The sequence below is a fragment of the Phoxinus phoxinus genome, assembly GCF_949152265.1.
Source record: "Phoxinus phoxinus genome assembly, chromosome: 21".
NCBI lineage: Eukaryota > Metazoa > Chordata > Actinopteri > Cypriniformes > Leuciscidae > Phoxinus > Phoxinus phoxinus.
In genome coordinates this window covers 20,051,682-20,064,201 of record NC_136896.1, presented here as the reverse complement: position 1 = coordinate 20,064,201, position 12,520 = coordinate 20,051,682, and the positions used below count along the sequence as shown (strand labels likewise).

The 12,520-nt window shown below is 40.6% G+C and overlaps 1 protein-coding gene across 1 annotated transcript in view; it reads right to left on the bottom strand.

Moving 5' to 3' along the window:
- LOC306989040 (uncharacterized protein) overlaps positions 1-12,520 on the bottom strand; it is a gene marked incomplete at its 3' end in the record, with an annotated part of 978,518 nt that overhangs the window by 869,608 nt on the left and 96,390 nt on the right. The window lies entirely within an intron of this gene.

Sequence of the window (12,520 nt, the reverse complement as noted above, 5' to 3'; positions counted from 1 at the left end):
TCGTCATGTTCTTTTTTGGTTCGTCCGTAAACCAGAATATCATCAACGATTGCAACGACACCATTTAGACCTTCATAAGTCTCGCCGATTTTGCGTTGAAATTCATCCTGAGCCGAAATGATGCCAAATGGAAGACGACAAAATCTGTATCGTCCTAGTACAGTGTTGAATGTCGTCAGTTTGGACGATTCTTCTGTTAGTTTTATCGCCCAGTATCCTGAACGGGCATCTAACACGCTGAAGTATTTTGCACCCGTTAGCTTGGGCGTGATGTCTTCTATTGTTGGTAAGGGGTAGTGTGGACGCTTGATAGCTTTATTGAGGTCGCGGGGATCCAAACATATTCTGAGTTTGCCAGTTCGTGGTTTTTCCACAACCACAAGTGCGTTCACCCAGTCTGTAGGCTCTGTTACCTTGACTATGACTCCTTGTTTTTCCATATTTTGTAACTCCTCTTTCAGTCTGCCGCGTAAAGCCAGGGGTATACTTCTCGGTGGATAAACAACTGGAGTTGCATCGGGTTTTAGATGGATTGTGCACTCCCCTGGAAATAATCCAATGCCATATACATCAGCATATTCCTCCATGATGGACTTTTCCTCTTTAAGCGAGTTCACTGAGAGCACTAGCTTAATTAAGTCCAGGTGTTAAGTCCAATTCATCAGTGTTTCCTTGTCTTTGTATCTGCATGGCAACATACATGTCCCTTTTACTGTGAGCATTTGACCACCATATCCAGTGAGGCTGTGATTAGTTGGTGTGAGCTTGCACTGATGTTTTAGCATATTAAATGTGTGCAGTGGAATGACATTCACCTGTGCTCCGGTGTCTAACTTGAAACTAACTTTTTTCTAAAAACTAAGTTTTTTCTTCTCCCAGCAGTATGTCTGCAAATGCTTGTTCTGTGTCACATGACTTTTGTAAGACTGTATCCACAAAAAATTCCTCATGTGGATTTTCTTCATCATGAGAATCATCTTTGCTTACTGTATAAACATTCCTTATGTAACCCGAACGGCATACTTTGGCAAAGTGGTTGGGTTTCCCGCATTTGCCACATTATTTACCTTTTGCAGGGCATTTTCCAGAAGGACCGTGAGCCTGGTTGCCACAGTAACCGCAATTTCTGCCGCGCTCCGTGACGTCATTGCTGCTTCGTTGAAAGGCTTTCATTCCAGGTTTTACTGTTCGCTTATGTGACTCTTTCTGCGAGCTGACTGCGTGCACTGCTTGATCACGGGGGTTGTATGTGTTGCTTGCAAACGTTTTGAGCTGAGCTTGTGCAACTTCATGTGATCTAGCAATATCCATGGCCTTATCTAACGTTAACTCCGAGCCGACGCTCAACAGTTTTTCCCGCACTCGCGGCGAGTGAATGCCAAACACGATGCGATCTCTAATCATTTCCTCGCTGTCTGCATAAGCACAGTCTTTCACTAACAGCCTTAGTTCGGTCATAAATTGCTCAAAGCTTTCGTTGGCTCCTTGAATTCTCTCATGAAATTTATATCTGGCGAAGATTGTGTTTGTTTTGGGCAATACATATGCTTCGTACTTGTCGTAATATGTTTTCAGTACCTTTGCGTCATCTGCCGTCAGCGCCCAGGTGTTGAAGATGTCTCTTCCTTTCTCTCCTATCCACAGGAGCAAATAACTGCATTTTTCATCTTCACCTCGTTTTTTTAACGGACCCGCGAACATGAGCTCTGCATGTTGTCTGAACTTACGCCATGCATCTGGTAAGTTAGACGATTCCCAATCCATGTGCGGAGATGGTACTGCTGCAAAATCCATTTTAGCTACTTTTCTTCTGACACCATGTCTTGTTCTTGTTAACTGTTGATGTTGCACAGGGCGTGCAGTAATAAAATGAGTAGGCGTACAGCGAGTACCGAACAACTAGCAACTTTTTATTAGCCAACGTGTCCTCTCGTTCACATCATCTGATATCTGTCTATCCCGCGCCCACCAATATCACCTAGCAACCTGGCGGCGTAAATCAGTGTCGCAAATATTCAGTGCTTACGTGAATATTACAAGAGGGTACTCCAGGATGGCCGGCGGGCCGGCCCACCACCCGTCACGCACGCAGTCATCACCTGTTTTTTTCCGTTAACGCGGCCGCGGGTAAAAACGGAAAGAAAAGGGCGGGGCTGAGAAGGCGATATACATTTTTTTTGCGGAATTTACATACTGAAACCGCTAAATGTCGCAAACTAACTGAAATATTTAGCAGCACAGCCAGCAGCTGCACCTCGCAGTTAAATATTAGCAGCAGTGAAGAAGTGAGCCAGACAGCTGTGCAGCAACATGCCACCATGATGATGAGGGACAGAAAGATGAACTGTTCCACAGGTAGATCCAGGGCAAGTATGGAACATGAGAGGAGAAAGAGAGTTACTTGCTATAGGGATGATGTTAGGAAGTGATATTCAGGTTGCTACATTTTTAATGATTACAGTAGGCTAGTTAAAACAGCAAAACTTCAACATTTTAGCTGTAAAATGCCACATGCAGTAGCTAATATTAAGAAATATGTTGTGCTTTTACTTTTAAAAATGTTGGTAACGTTACAGTTAAAGCTTACAAACTTTGAAGATTTTGAATACAGAAGTTACATTTGTAATGGTGTATTTTCATTTAGATGTGGTATTATTATTTGTGCAGTAAGATTAATTACTGCATAAATTAATTAAGATTATTAAGTAATAAATTCATTTTAAGACAGCATGGAATAGATTATATAATATGCTGTTATAACAGCATATTATATAATCTATTCCATGCTATCTTGGAATAAAACCTGTTTTTTTTTTTTTTTTTATCCATTCCATCATTTGTTTATTCAGGTTGAGCTTAGACCAAGAGCAGAGAAAGACACCCACTCCAGCTCAACTTTAAATTACTTTAAGCACCCCAAAGTCAGACAGTCACAGCCTAGAGGTTTTTTACACAGGACTGCAGTGTGTTGAGACCTCCATTTATATGTAGTATTCAAGTTAATCTAGAATAATATGCTTTTAACACAACATCACAGGGCTATTGCTATAATTTGGATGGTATAGTATCATGAGCCACAATTAAAGTCTTGTGACACTCATGCCAGGCGTTATTGTTGTTGATGACGAGTTTCCGCGCGCCGATTGCTTTGGGCCGGGCCTAGTCAAAGTCCAGGGCCGTTTTTTAGTCCCAGTCCGTCACTGAGTACAAATACAATAAAAAAAAAAAAGATGACAGATGGTCTCGTCATTTAAATGACAAAATAGACATTTCAAATTGATATCTTTCTTAAATCTTTTTATGACCTGATTAACTGGATAAATACAATGAATAATTTTAAATGAAACCTCACAAATCTTATTAATGACACAGTATTTCCTGGAAACCATAAAAACCTCCTCCCACTTAATATCCTGAAAGCGTGAATTCCCGAAACTTTTAGCTGGAGGATTTCTAAATGAACAACAAATCTAATGAAGTCTAATGAAATTATTGTTGCATTTTTTATCAACAATACCTATACCCTCTAACCTCAATTTAAAATCAATAATTATATTCAAATCAACAGCATTAGCAGAGCGCAACAACTGAAGGAGACCAGAAGGTATTCTCCATAAGCAAGTGACCATCATGACGAAGCAACTGTGTCACTAATAAAATATTGTTTCTAAACCAATATTCTAAGAAAAGTTTTTTATTCTTATATTTAATATCTTTATTATTCCATATCAAACATCTATGGGGAGAGATGTGTTTATGCCAGCATCCAGGATAACAGAGCCATAAAGTTAGGCAGCTTAATAGGGAATTTATTAATATCAAAGTTGCAATTGAGGAGAAACTTAATAAACTTAATCAATGGCATTTAAACCACCTTGATGAAATAAATTGCCTAATATACCTCTATTTAAGTAATGTGGCCTATTCTTCCAAATAAAAGTGTAAATTTCCATATTAACTTGCCTAATAATTGACTTTGGAGCATCTAAAACCATTGCTGTATAAGATAATCTAGACAACCCTTCAGCCTTTGATAGCAATATTCTACCAGTCAAAGATAAATCTCTCATTAACCACATATTACATTTATTTTGCACTTTATCAATTAATGGAGAATAATTTGTCAATTCTTTCCTTTTGATTTTTACATATTTTGATCCCCAAATAAGAGACTTGGTTTTTAACTGGTATTCCACACAATTCCACTGGCCTCCACCATCAGGTGTGTCTTTATTATTTATATATTATTTATTAATATTTATAATTAAGCCAGAGACTGACGAAAACATATCTAAACTCCTAAGTGCTGCATCTATTTCTTTGTCACTTCTCAGAAATATGGTTGTATCATCTGCAAGCTGTGAACAACACTTGCATAACCAATAAAAATAAGAAAGGAGCTATAGGGTCCCCTTGTTTTACACCTCTAGAAATGTTAAATCTGGGAGTTGTTCCAAAAGGCAATTTAATAGAAGTATTACAATCACTACACATTGTAAGATAGAGTAATAGAATTGTTACCAAAGCCAAAAAAACCAAGAGTATCCATCAAGAATACATGGTCCACAGAGTCAAAGGCTTTATAATAATCAATGAATAATATATAACTTTCATCCTGAATTAAGAAATTATAATCAATTAGGTCCAAAACTAGACGAATATTATTTCTAATATATCTGCCACGCATAAAGCCAGACTGACAGTCATCAATAATTGTATCCAGACAAAGTTTCAGCCTCTAATAGACGCAAATAGACGATAACAGTTTAGCATCATTATTAATTAAAGATATGGGTAATAAAGGCTAGATGTCTTACGGCGGAGTCTCTAACGTCATCACCCAGTGGCCATCTTGACACAGGCAAGCTTTCTGTAAGGTGAGTGATCTGCACGAACACAAATACTCTTATTTTGCTGAAATATTGACGGATTTACAAACGGTTTGGTTTCTTACCAACGTTATTAACGTGGCTGTAATTCTGGATGCTTGAACATGTTGAAATATATAATATTATAATTATTCATAAGTACGCAGTGTCATAACTACATCTCTGACGACTATAACAAACCAACCCGTTTGAAAATCGGTAGAAAATTGAGCAAGTTTTGGTTATTTAAAAAGTACATGCACCATTAAAACAATGTTACGAGTGAGCGAGCTGACTGTGACAAGATGGCCGCCAGGTGCGGACGTCGACCTCCATTGGCCAGTAGCGCAGACAAGACATCCACTAGCCTTCCTTATGTATTTCTAAGCTGTTTTAACATTTAATATTTCAACCGACTAGCTAGTATCTATTTTCATGCTACTAGTACTTCTTTTTTAGATCCTAGTATCTATTCCATTAAGTACTAGTACTTATTCATTAGCTAGTGCTTATTCTTTATAGGCTACTAGTGCCTATTCTTTAGATACTAGTGCTTATTCTTTAGATGCAATGCGAAAGCACATATGTTATGTTTTTTTGTTGCATAGAGTAATATTTAAAAAAAATTAGCAATGCAATTTAACGGCACAAATTTTCTCTTCTCAAACCACAACGCAATGAGTTAATTCTGGTATGGAAATGCAATGCAACAAGTGCATAGCGTATATGTTATTCTTCAATGCGCAATGTTACATCGTTTTTGAAATGCAATTCAACAGCACTTGTGTTATCTCTTCGTTGCAAAACCTGAATGAGTCAGTTAGGAATGCATTGAAATGCACGAAGCAGATAGCTTCTATGCTATTCTTCAATGCACATCGTTAGATCGTTTGTGCAATACAGTGCAACAACACTCATGTTATCTCTTTAATGCACAAAGGAAGTTAGTTCTGGCATATATTGAAATGCAACATGTGCTTCGCTTTATGTTATTCTTCAACGGTAATTCATAGATCGCGTGTGCAATGCAATGCAACTCCTATGTTATCTCTTCGTGGCTCAAGAGGTGCGAGGTAGTTATTTTATGCATTGTAATGCAAGAGCTAATGCAATAATTTCCTTTCAATGCAAAAATGAATAAGGTTGTTGCACAAATGTTATGTGCTTTCATTGCATAGGGTAATAATAATAAAAGAATTGCAATGCAATATGCAACAGCACAAATTTTAGCTCCTCAAAGCAACGCAATGATTTAGTTCTGGTATGTAATGCAACAAGTGCATAGCTGATATGTTATTCTTCAACGGTAAGAATATGGGTTGAATAGTTAGTTGTAGAATGCAAAGCAATATGTTGTGTTTTCATTCCACAGAGCATTGAGTTATATCTTTAATGCAATCAAATGCAACAGCATGGAGTTATCACTTAAATGCTTATTAGAATGAGTTAGTTCTGGTATGCATTGTAATGCATTTTTATAGCCAAAGAGTTCTTGAACATCAACTTCTTGAGATGTTATATTAGCCAGTATTCGTATCTTGAAGTTTCTATATGTAACCAGGGCAAAAATATTCTGTAGTCATGCTTCCCGTCCCTAGAGGGCACCCTGGTGCACATGAGTAGTGCAGTAACGGACAAGAGGTCCTCGCTGCAGCCTGTAGCACGATGACGTAGCTGGATGGTCCAATACGTAGTGGACTCTGTTACGCGCATGCGCGGTGGTGTGTTTTGGTGACGGAAACAATCACACGTGCTTTGATCTTCCAAGAAGAATAAAGTTAATAAAATAAATGGTCACTTGAGTATGCAAGCTCTTTTCCGCCACAGAATAAAACATTTAAAAATATAATTGAGACTTTTTTATCTCACAATTGCGAGTTTACATTTAGCATACTGACTTTATTTCTCAGAATTGTGAGATATAAAGTCAGAATTGCGTGAAATAAAGTCTCAATTGCGTGTTATAAAGTCAGAATTGCGAGATATAAAGTCAGAATTGGGTGTTATAAAGTCAGAATTCTGACTTTTTTTCTCGCAATTCTGAATTTAAAACACATAATTGCGAGTTTATATCTCCCAATTCTGACATATTTTCTCAGAATTGTGTATATAAACTCGCAATTGCGAGTTATAAAGTCAAATAAATATTATTCAAAAATATTATTATTTTTTACCTCAGTAGGCTAGTTTAATATCTCACATCTCACAATTCTGACTTAAACGCAATTGCGACTTTATATCATGCCATTCTGACTATCTCCCAATTGAGTATTATAAAGTCAGAATAGCGAGATATAAACATGCAATTCTGAGAAAAAAAGTCTGAATTTCAAGCTATATTTCTCGCAATTGCGAGTTTATATCTCATAATTATGACTTAATAACACGCAATTGCGACTTTATATTACGCAATTCTGACTTAATAACACACAATTGCGACTTTATATCACGCAATTCTTAGATAAAAAGTCAGAATAGTGAGATAAAAATCGCAATTACCTTTTTTATTTCTCACTCCGTGGCGAAAACATGTCTTGCAGACACTGAACAGCAAGAACCTTATGTACAGATCACTGGAAAAACGAATAGCCATTAAAGAAGGAACTCTTACCAGGCAAAATATCATTAAGCACTTTTTTTTGACATCTGACAAGATTTATTTTCTTGATGCTGTTATTATTTTTGCATTTTCCCTTGGATGTTTACTGGTATTGTAAGATGTTTACAGACCTTATTGTATTGTACCTTTAAAATTACAGAGACAATTAGATTATTGACTCATTTTTGCTTCCACTCAACAGCAAATATGACCTGAATAAAATAAAATGGCTAATAATAACAACCCCGCAATATCCCCGCAACATTTAATTATGACAGGTTTATACTGGGTTGATAATGAAAATTAAAAAGGCTTTATTTTAAAATGTTCTATATACACGCAAAAAAATACTTGCAGTGAGGACATGCTATTAATCTATCAAATGTATGTTCAAAATCATGTGATTGAAATGTTGTAAAATTAACTATTTTGTAGAGAGAAACTCGGATAACTTAGCATCCCATTTATGTAATTACTTATTCATCAACAATTACTTACTATTAAACTGTACTACTACTACTACACGGGTTAGATTAGAACATCATCTCAATACAATATTGAGCAAACATGTCACCTTTACCAGCGCAGGCGAATTATAACCATAGATATAGTACGATTATAACCCAGAGATCGTTACTGCGCATGCGTCACCAAAACACACCTCCATCCACTACGTATTGGACCATCCAACTACGTCATCGTGCTACAGGCTGCAGCGAGGGGTGTCTCGTAACGGAAGGAACAAGAAGTTTGGGTTTGTTGTTGCTTTTTGATAGACCTTCAGCGAACGAGTGAGCTGAGGCGCGTTAGAAACTAACACCAACTTATATAATTTGCGAAAGCGAAAGGGGAAACCCCCAGTTTGGTGTTCTGTTTGTTGAGTGGTTTAGAGCAGTGATTCATCGCAGGGAATCTTTGTTTCTCCCGAGTGCCGGAGATTTCTGTGTGGAACGAGCATACATTCCACAGTGACGGCGATTGAGCGTGAGTGTTTGTTTGATAGAGATGTAGCATGTTATTTGAACTCCTTATCACAGCTCATGTTATTATTGAGGAGAAATTTAAACAATACTTCTGTTTCTGTGATAAAATAATGTCAGAGGGGAGAACGGAGAGACGTTAGTGCACGTGAGGTGACCGTGGCGCGGGCTTTCTAGTGCGGTGTATCGCTTCACAGAGTGAGTGTCATTTTAGTTCATTCTTTTATTGTAAAGGCTTATGTTCACTCAAAGAAAGTATCTGGCTAGCTCTGCACTGTTTGTAATGTCAAAGTTTATTGATAGTCTGTAAGAGATGAGAATTAGTATAGTAATGTTAATTGTAGAGTGTTAAGTATGTTTATTCCTGTCTTACAAGTGTGTCAGTGGCTTACTGTAGGAGAATGTGTCTTTAATCATGTTTATGTGTTGTTCTTTATTCAGAAAAACATAAAAAGCCACTATCGTTGTTTATTTGGGGTATAAGTGCTCACATAAACCGTTTTTGTGTATTCTGTTTTATTTTTGGGAGTATACAATTATTTGAAAAAAGCTAAAGAAAAATTAACACAATTGAGTATTGTGAAAGAGGGAAAAATAAGGAAGTGTAACTATTATCCTTTATTTTGGGTTATTTCTCTGTACATTTGTGGAACATTGTAATTCACACTGTACGTGGCGAGTTCTGTTTGGAAGTTTTTATGTTTTATATTTTTCTATGGTAAAGTTGTATAAGTTTTTGTTTATATTCCTGACCACAAGTGGAAACTCCAGACATTAACGCTGCGTTTTTCTCATACGCAGTCGAAAATAAAGAACCCCTTTTTTAGATGTTTAGTTGTGTTTGAGTTTTATATAGTGTACTCATTTACACGGCTACATCTTTTTGGTACCAGGAGTGGGGTAGGAGTGCTGGTTTCCTCTTGTGGGGAGGGTTTTTCTTTGAAAACGAATACACAAGATAAGTCGAACATATCGTTAGCCTAAGTGGGTAGATAAACAACGGTAGTGGCTAAAGGGGGATTGCGTGCCAGAGTCAGCAGAGAGAGCTGTGCACAGAGCCAGGAAGGACTGTGGGAGGACGAGGAGCCAGAGTGCCAGGACCGGCTGGAACAAGGAGGCTGCATTGGACTGTGTTTGCAGGTGAACTTTGTTGAGACTGAGACTCTTAATAACGCAGATATAGAGGTATGGAGGACGACACTCATGAGGAGATGGTCGATAGCCAAGAGGCTGGCGCCGCCTTCAGGGATGATGCTGATGATAGAGATAACCCTTTCCTACAGCTCCGATCACAAATTCAGGAGCTTGGGAAGAGACACGATCAGGTGATGTCGACACTTGCTAGTCTGAACACTGTTAACACTAAGTCGTATGTCTATATTCCCAGAGAAAGACAAATTGTTCCCTACTGTGGTGACTCTAGTAAAGACGGTCAGACCATTGACGAGTTTATTGAGGAACTCGAACGAGTAATTCGGATAAGGGGATTGAGTGAGGAGGATCAAGTAGACTTTATTTTGTCACACTTAAGGGGATCAGCACTTGATGAGGTTAAATTGTGTGTGGGGAGGGAGGATGCAACGCCTCAGGACCTGTTTGATTGCTTGAGGGCCGCTTTCCGAGAGAAGCGGACGACTCCTCAACTGTTACACGCCTTCTATGCACGAAAGCAGTTAGAAGGGGAAGATCTGCGAGAGTATTCGCATGCCTTGTCGACGATGTTAAACGCGGCACTCCAACAGTCGCCTGATGCAGTGCCTGATGGGCAGCTAGCGCTAAGGGATCAGTTCATAGAGGGGGTAAGGGACACTGTACTTCGGCGGGAATTGCGCAAAATGGTGCGGAACCGGGCCCGTGTTACTCTAATTGAGGTCAGAGAAGAGGCTCTGTTGTGGTGTGCTGAGGAGCGTCCCCGGGGGGCGATCGTCGCTAGAAACCGTTACCTGATGGGCGTGGGGTTTGGGGAGGCTGCTAGATCCACAAATGTGCCTGCATCTTCTTCAAAAGAACTGAATGCTGTCTTGCAAGACGTTGTGAAAGTAGTGGCACAGCAAGGAAAAGCAATCGGCGAGCTAACAGATGCCGTCCGTAGCCTTACAACACAAAGAGCCAGTTTTGCCTCAGAAAGGCCCCAACGAGCTAAATTTAAGCCCCGATATACCCCAGATGGTCAGCCAATCTGCTTGAGGTGTGATGGTGTGGGACATATAGCCCGCAGTTGCACCATGCCACGTAAGCAGGAAGGACAGGTAGCGGCCCCTGCAGAAGCCCTAGTGCCGGGAAACGTGCTCCCTCCATTGCGCAGAGCCGAGCAATGAGAGGGGCGTCCCAGGGCTCAAACAGCAACTTTCTGACTAAAGAGCGGTTCTTGGAACGTGCCGTGGGCAAATGTCCCGAGGTTGAAATCAGCATAGGAGGAATAGCTGTTAAGTGTCTTTTAGATACGGGCAGCAACGTGAGCACGTTGACGGAAAGCTTTTTCAGAGGGCGCTTACATGGGGAAGATAAGGATATGCACAGCACGATGAAGTGGTTGCGAATTACGGCCGCCAACAAACTGCCCCTCCCGTATTTGGGATATGTGGAGTTGGATATCCAGGTGTTGGGGGTAACAATACCCGGTTGCGGATTCTTGATAATCCGAGACCAGAAGGATGGAGAAGCTGTTCATTCACCTCCAGGAATTCTCGGCATGAATATTGCTCAGCGCTGCAAACAGCTGATCTTGGCCGAGTTTGATAACGGTCTAGCGGGAACACTAGACTCGGACTGGCGAGATGCTTTCAGTAAAGTACAGGAAGAGGCACTAATTGCGGCAAGCTCTACAGTTCGACTAGCAGGAAAATTCAAAACGTGCGTACCTGCAGCCTCTGTTGCCACGGTTCAGGTCCGGGTGCATAAAGAGGTACCCAAGACTAAGGGTGTGGTCATACTTGAACCAGGGGCAATTCCGCTGCCAGGGGGTTTGATCCTCGTGCCAATGGTGGTGTCAGCTGGTAAACGAGTGTTTCCAGTGCAAGTTTTAAACTGGGCAACAGAAGATGTTTGGCTACAGCCGAAAGCAAGGCTTGGAGTACTGTTCCAAGGTTGCCCAGTGGAGAGTGGTTCTTGTAATGTGGCATTCCGACGGATTTCCCGAGATCATGAGGAAGTTACTGTCAGTGTAAGGTCGATGACAGAGACCCACAGTGACTTACCGTGTCCCTCAGACAGGGTACAGGTGGGGGGAACTCCCGGTCAACAAGCAGAGTTGAGAGCATTGTTGAGGCAGTATGCGGATGTGTTTGCAATATGTGATGAGGATCTTGGGTATACTGATCGGGTTAAACACGAGATTCCTGTGTCCGACAATACCCCCGTTGCCCAAGCATACAGACGGATACCTCCAAATCAGTTCGAGGAGGTGAGGGAGCATATTTCCGGACTTCTCAAGAAAGGAGTTATTAAGGAAAGTTCAAGTCCATATGCCTCCCCGGTGGTCTTAGTCAGGAAGGCAGATGGGAGTTTGCGGCTATGCGTGGACTACCGAAAACTGAACTCGAAGACTCTGCGAGACGCATTTCCCCTGCCGCGGATAGATGAGAGCTTGGACGCGCTGGGTAAAGCTCAGGTGTTTTCAACCATAGACTTGGCAAGTGGTTATCACCAGGTAGCTGTTCACGAGAAGGATCAGCAGAAGACCGCCTTCGTCACGCCATTTGGACTGTATGAATATCAACGGATGCCGTTTGGTCTCTGCAATGCACCGGCGACATTTCAGAGACTCATGCAGGCCGTAATGGGTGATCTGGTGTTCCAGATGGTTCTTGTCTACTTGGATGACCTTCTCGTCTATTCGAGTACTTTCGAGACTCACCTGTCCAGACTTGAAACGGTGCTCCGCCGACTGAGGGAGTCCGGGTTGAAGATTAAAGTAGAGAAATGCCACTTTCTCCAAGCGGAGGTGAAGTTTCTGGGCCACAGAGTATCGGCCCAAGGGGTAGGCCCGGACCCCGACAAGATCAGTTCAGTAGAGCAGTGGCCAACACCTGGCACCGGGAAGGAATTGCGATCCTTTTTGGGGTTTTGTAGTT